Source organism: Berghia stephanieae, chromosome 6 (genome assembly GCF_034508935.2).
Source record: "Berghia stephanieae isolate SIO BIC M18660-M18661 chromosome 6, UCSD_Bste_1.3, whole genome shotgun sequence".
Taxonomy (NCBI): domain Eukaryota; kingdom Metazoa; phylum Mollusca; class Gastropoda; order Nudibranchia; family Aeolidiidae; genus Berghia; species Berghia stephanieae.
In genome coordinates this window covers 2,967,920-2,975,419 of record NC_088365.1, presented here as the reverse complement: position 1 = coordinate 2,975,419, position 7,500 = coordinate 2,967,920, and the positions used below count along the sequence as shown (strand labels likewise).

General features: G+C 34.5%; 1 protein-coding gene and 1 long non-coding RNA gene across 3 annotated transcripts in view; both read left to right on the top strand.

The window, feature by feature from the left end:
- LOC144975974 (uncharacterized) overlaps positions 1 to 7,500 on the top strand; it is a 23,549-nt gene that overhangs the window by 7,922 nt on the left and 8,127 nt on the right. The window lies entirely within an intron of this gene.
- Positions 4,279 to 7,500, top strand: part of LOC144975975 (uncharacterized) — a 4,005-nt gene continuing 783 nt past the window's right edge. Inside the window, exons 1-2 of one of the 2 annotated variants that reach the window (XR_013646010.1) lie at positions 4,285 to 4,836; positions 5,979 to 7,234. This is a non-coding gene — a long non-coding RNA (uncharacterized LOC144975975). Of the gene's footprint in view, positions 4,837 to 5,978; positions 7,235 to 7,500 lie in introns of those variants that run through there. The other variant, XR_013646011.1, reaches the window with a different exon arrangement.

Here is a 7,500-nt window from a genome sequence, read left to right as displayed (position 1 = left end):
CCAAGTGTCTCAAAACGGTATATTTTTTAAAAAGTAGACCTTCAAAGCCATGAAGTCAATGGAAAAGAAGTTTATCCCGGTTTCAATAGCGTGAAACGCAAGATAAAATTAAAATTAAATTGAGCTTTTATATAGCGCAATATCCACTAAACGTGCTCAAAGCGCTTTGCAAGGGGTATCTGGTCAACAGCAACATTTAACATGTAGGACGGGACATAACGCCTGTTAGGCGATATTACAATTTTTCGGACAAAGACAACGCTGTTACCGGCCAGGTAACATTTTACACCTGAGTACGGTGAGAGAATGTGAGTAAAGAGCCTTTTCCAAGGACTCAACTATGCGCCGAGCGCGAGGCTCGAACCCAGGACCTTTCGATCCGAAAGCGAGTGTCATAGATAGCAATTGCTTGCTGCTCTTTTGATGGGACGCTAGTCTATCACAAATTACTTTCCGCCAGATCAAACAGACCCAGCTACCCAATCACTGCTGGGTGGACAGGGGACTCAGATAAAAAAAAAATCTCGACTTACTCCTGGATTGATATTGGTCCCATTGCGTGTGAAGCGAGTGCACTACCACCTGAGCCATTGGGATCGCCAAAACGGTATTCTGTCCGGGATGAAACAAATCTCAAAAGTGGATCTTATATTAATATTATCAAAAATATGATATTTTTTGTTTCTCCTAATGTAATTAAGTATACTCATTTTCCTCCATAAAATGAGAGTGTATAAATATAACGCAAATTTCATCTTAGAAAATTACAAATTTGACGTCATTCAGTACTTTGTTATCAATTTTAGACAGCCATTTGGATTATTAGCTATCACTAGATTATATATCAATAAGACTATAAACGTTCAAACTTAGACATAGTTTTGTGTGTTGGTACGTTATATCCTACTGGATGATGATGTTGTGAATATTTACCTAAACGCATTTCATCATTACTTTTCACTATAATTTCAATTTTCAGCATATTATAATAAAACAAACCGACATACTGCCGTATTGAAGCGAGTTATCATTCATATTATGGCATTTTGAAAATGGAGAGAATTCTGTACATGGGTTAGGCGATGGCCTGTGGCAACTTTGCTTTCTCTTCGCTGATTATGCTCGATTCAAAAAATTCTAGTTTGACAATGAGACATGTTTATCTTTGATTTGAAACAATAGTCGCATGTGTGACCTACCGTCCATAATCGGTATTATGTTGGGGTGATTTAGATACTAAAAAATATATTTCTATTGTCAAAAATATGAATTTTGGCTAGTTAGAGGTTTTACTGAAGACAATAGATGGATTTTTATATTAAAGAAATGATTATAATCCCACATTTGAGGTTAATTTTACTTTAAAATCACATTTTGACAATTAGATAGTTCAGACCGACATTTTATCTTTTGAAGAGAGTCAGTCACATATAAAGTATTAAGTAATATGAGCGAAGTTATCCATCATATCGTTGAAAGGCGTTGCGTTTTCCTTCATCTGTTTGTTGTTGCTCCTTTCCTATCCCTTTTTTTTAAAACGTTCTTTTATAAAAGCCATATGTAATCAGATGACGTGTATGATATAATATATGATATGAGCTAATATTTGTCTTCGACGTCTGGACAATTAGTTAAATTTGTTATTCGTATGTTGTTTGAAAATGTATTCGAACGCTTCGTCCGGCATACTTGGGGTTCGAACTTGGTAGGTCTAGCGACTCTTCTCTTTATTCTTAGTATTTTTTCCGTGCCCGATGTCTTTATCCCGAAGACGGCAGAGGAGGGCAGTGCCGGCTCGTCGGAATCAGTCCCCGGTGTGGGTTAGCCCTTAGGCAATCAATTGATTTTAACGACACTTAGTTATTCAGCTAAAAATGACTTTTTAAAAAATGTTTTAAAAGGGTGGATATTTTCTTTTGAGCCCTATCCTCACCTCTCCCGCCTCCACACAAGTCTAAGACAGTAAAAATATATATTTGATGCATATAATGTTTTCAATAGATAGATTTAATGGACTCAGTACCTCATTACGTCACGGCTAGTGTTTTCATAATATCTGTGCTTAGTTAGAACCGTCGAGCTGTGAACACTAAAAGAATATTCAGATGCTGCTGCACCCGTTATCTCAAAGCCAAAAGGGAAACCATTCAGGGGAATTGAAACTTGACTTCACATGATGGCAAGATTTTTTTTTCTAGACCACTGCTCTTTGTTTTTGTGAAAGTCTTTCTTGCGCACCGCAGATCGTGATTCGTGGAGACATCCAACTAACTGGCAACAAGAGTACAAGCTACGATTGATGATGAAGTGTAAAGAGTGAAACCTTTTAACTCATTCAATCCTAGAGATTTTTGCTACTTTTCAAAATTGGAAACGAATGTATTAAGAATGAGTATGTGGATGGATAGTTTTATTCATCTATCATTAATATGCAAAAAAAAATAAAAAAACAACATTATAGCTTTGATACTTACGCCTATAATTTGTCTCAGAAAAAATGTAATAAATTACGGGTATGGGGTAAAAGTAACCCGGGTAAACTACGGATATAGTCGGTGTTAGGGTTGAGTGAGTTAAGGCTTCTTTTTAAAAGCATCTCATCCACATGAATTTGATATGTGTAGGGGTTATTGATGCAGTGTATTAACCTTTTAGGAAGCGGTAAAACTGTCATCAAATTACCATTGCTTGGAATGACAGATTGGTACAATGAACCATCCCTCCCCTCCCATAGACTCTGTACGTGTGTGTGTGTGTGTGTGTGTGTGTGTGTGTCTGTATGTGTGAGTGTGTGTCAGTGGCGGTTCTAGCCTATTTACAGTGGTTGGGCAAAGAGGATTCGGTCATATATATATATATATATATATATATATATATATATATATATATATATATATGATATATATTTTTTATTTTTTATTTTTTTTGTTTTTTTTTAATAAAAATTTTTTTTGATTTTTTTTTTCGCCTTTAAACAAAAAATATTTCAACCACCAATAATCACATTCACAATGAAATGACAATACCAGTAGATTTTAATTCTTCCAAACGTAATCAAAAATGAATCACGAAAGAGAATACAACTAAAAAATAAAGCGACGAGACATAATGCGACAACACCTTGACAATACAAGTCCATTTCGTTCACTCGAAAAATTAAAGAGATGCTTTAATCCCTCAACGGCGATATTAATATTGCTTTTACATATTTCTGGTTTTCAGTAGTACGTAGTAACCTTAAAGTTTTCATGGAGAAGCAACAACAGCGATATGACTCGAGTTTCATTCAGAGCTCAAATTGCATAATTTTTACTGCTGTCTTGGTGGTCAGAATGATTGTGCCGGTGGTGGTAGTGGTTGGAATAGTGGTAGCGGTGGTGGTGGTGGTGGAGGAGGAGGAGGAAGACGAGGCGGTGAGGGGTAATTATGGTAGTGGTTTTGGTGGTGCTGTTGGTTAGAATGATAGTTGTGGAGACGATGACGGAAATTGTATGGTGATGTTGATATTGTTTTTATTTCTATTGTTGTACTTGTTGTTAATATGTGTTGTTGTTGTTAATGATGATGATGATGATGATGATGATGATGATGATGATGATGATGATGATTATGATGACAACGACGATGTCGTCGACAATGATGGTTACCATACGATATTACAAAATTTATTCAATCTTAGGCTTTCGCCAATTAATCATACAATTTGATGACCACATACATGAAAGTGGAAAATAATGGCAAATGGGACCAAACAATAAACTGATACCATTAATAACCACCAAAAAAAAATACAACAATAGTAATACCACCAATACGTACAATAATAATAACAATGATAATAATAATAATAATAATAATAATAATAATAATAATAATAATAATAATAATAATAATAATAATAATAGTAATAATAATAATAACAATAATAATAATAATAATAAATAATAATAATAATAATAATAATAATAATAATAATAATAATAATAATAATAATAATAATAATAATAATAATAATAATAATAATAATAATAATAATAATAATAATATTACCATCATCATTACTACTACCACCACCGCTACCACTATACCACCATCACAATGTGCAAGCGTGTATGTTCGTGTATGGCTGTGTCTGTATTTGTAAATGTGTTGATGTTCATACCATGAACCAAACTGAGCATTGTTTACCTCACATGAATTGCCTTTAATTTGGACAATAAAGATTATTCTTATTATCATTATTATCACCATCATTATTACGTTTCCAATTATTTTTTCTCGTTTTTTAAAATTTGATATCTATCAAAACAGACGAAAATTCCGGTGATTTTTTTAAAGGGTAGTTAAAATATCTACGATTTTATTAGCCCTGAAAACTAGGATTTTTATTTTCCTATCTAAAGTAGGCAGGTCTGCTATGACAAGTATCAGTATCAGTTCCATAGTCAAAATAAGACAAACAAAAACAACGTTTATTTAATATTAGGCTTTCGCCAATACTTCATACAATATAATTAAGACAAAATAATGTTACCAATCTCTCCTCATGTATTCGTTTGACTATCGTCACAATAATAGGCTTCCTAAGTCGTGACGTAATCCTGCGCAGCAACGCATGGCAACAAACCGGCTGGCTCTAAACAGTCGAGAAAAATGGCTGACACGAACTCTATTTCCATCACCGCCCTTATGAAATACTTCTCCAATGAGCATAAAAGTGTCTCGCGAGGTGAAAATCATCATCAGTCAGGTCCTGTTTTGACTTTCACTTACTCAGATGGCTTGATGTTCGGCAAAGTTCAAGCCAGCATGAAGAATAAAGAGTATTCTGTGAAGGTAAGTCATTTCGTCTTCTCATTCTCACTCTCAAAATCTCACATCTCCGTAAAACTACTGTTGGACAATAATCAGTTTACTTTGAGTTTAGGCAGATTTAGTATATCCAATGGAAAGATTTAACTGTTTACGTTCGATTTTAGTTAGGGAGAGAGAGAGGGAGTCATTGAATTATTGTGTTTTTATCTTATGGACCACGGACTTTGAGTCTTTGAGGTCTTAGTCTTGCTTCGCTAATTTTCGTTGCTATTGACTATAGTCTACTACATACTATTTAGTATCGTGTTGTAACCTTTATTATAATACTCATATGAGCATCACAATCACCAATCACGCTAGACATTTTATCATACTTCATGTGGGGCAGCGTGGATCAGCGGTACGGTTTTTGCTTCGTACCCGAAAGGTACCGAGTTCGTTCACCCGCCGCTGCGCTGTGTGGCCTTGAGCAAGTCACCTCGCCCTAGCTCAATTTGCGGCGCTGCACCGTGGTTATTCCAGTCTTCCCTGGGAATAGACCCTAGAGATAAATTTCCTCTATGGATGAATAAAGGATTTATTTAGACCAGTGTTAGTCACGGTAAACTAAACTTCCTATTGGGTTAAGGTGTAATGTAAATGTTGCTGCTTGAAACTCGAAGAAATCAATAACATTGTGAAATTGAATGTGAACTTCAATTTAATATACGAAAACAGATAAAATGGACGTTTCGGGTTTCCCCCTTATCAACAAAGCAAGATGAATGAAAGAATCACTTAATTTGTTTTTTTAATTGAGTTTTTATACAGCGTAATATCCACTAAATGTGCTCAAAGTGCTTTACAAGGGGTCCCTGGCCAACAGCAACATTTAACATGTAAGACGGGACATGATGCCTGTTGGGCGATATTACAATTTTTTCGGACAGAGACAACGCCAGGTACTCATTTGACACCTGAGTACGGTGAGAGATTGTGAGTAAAGAGCCTTCTCCAAGGACTCAACTATGTGCCGAGCGAGGCCCAAACCCAGGACCTTCTGATCTGAAAGCGAGTGTCATACCACAAGACCACAACAGACGTTTTATTAGTTTGTTTGTTTTTTGCCTATTGAGCATGGTCGCAGCTCTAAATTTGAATCTTTTATTCTTTTACTTCCACAGATCTATCTTGATGATGCCTTGGGTTGATTCAGTCCAAAACTAATTTGTGTGGTTTTATTTAACAATGTTAATGACATTGAACATACATTGATACAACAATGCCATAATTTGTCATGTTTATCATGTAAAATCATGTATGGACCTACAAAACCATTATTTTGAATGGTGATTTGATGATGATGAACAAAATATGTGTGTTGTACAAAATAAATGGCAAAGCTAACAAAATGCAATCTCCTTAATAAGAGGAGACTGGGGATTGACAAGTGCTGCAACAAATTGAAAAATAATATCAGATGTTTCTCTTAACATGGTTGGAATATATGAGAGGATGTTAACATTTTTCAGTCTTTCATTAGCCCTCTCAACATGAATTCTACATGAAGCAATTTCTTTTGTTAATAAAATCTCATTTTCAGTAAATTTATTATGTAAAAAGGGAGGGATATTTACAGTTACTCCTTGAGGTAAATTATCTTGAATCAGGATGGGGTTTTACCTTTATTACCTTTATCTGCTAAAATTAATTCTCCAGGGCTTAAAATTAAAAGTTTTAGTAATCCACAATTTTGTACAATGACCTTATCCGAGACAGACCCTGGATCATGTTTAGAAATAAAATTTATCACACCATTTGGACTTAGACCAACAAGAGCTTTAACAGAATTCATGGACCTATAAGAAGAATAAGTTAACCGTTGTTTATCCATTTCTTTAGGAATAGCAATTTGGTCATCTGTACAATCAATGATCATTCTGCAATTTGGAAATCTTAAAAATGATGATGGAGCTGATAGTTTATTTTTATGTCTAGAAGGGCATGTAACCTTCATAACATTTTCAAAGAGAAGCGTATGGCTTATGTAAAACATGAATAAAAGTTTGTATAATATTTGTTATAGTACTTTCACTAACGCTAAACAATTGTGAAATATGAAGGTTAGCGTAGTTCTGTCTAAGTTTCATAAGTGTAATAATGAAAATTTGGTCTTTTAATGCAACTGTCTCTTCCTGAACTTCCCATCTACTATAATAAATAATGTTACCTCTAAAGCACTCAACATATTGAACAATAATATTAAATATTTTAAAAGAATGTACACCTGTCTCCATTCGAAGAACTTTTTCTGTAAGGCTTGAAACAGTGTAAGTGCGTTGAATCTAACTTAGTTGGGTTTTTTAAAGCTAGCTATTTCCTTATTTTTGTCTGTAATTTTTTGTTCTTGAATTAAATTTGTTGTTCTATTTAAAATATCCTCACTTGTTCTACAATCTGTTTTTTTTAAAAGATGGAATCCTGTGATGATGGTGACGAGAGTTGAGATGATGATGAGGGAGAAGATAATGAGGATGATGATGAGGAGGAAAATAATGATGATGAGGAATCTGATTTTTTTAAAGGTGGGACTTTGTGATGATGATGAAGAGAGTTGAGCTGATGATGATGATGATGATGATGATGATGATGATGATGATGATGATGATGATGATGATGATGGTGATGATGATGATGATGATGATG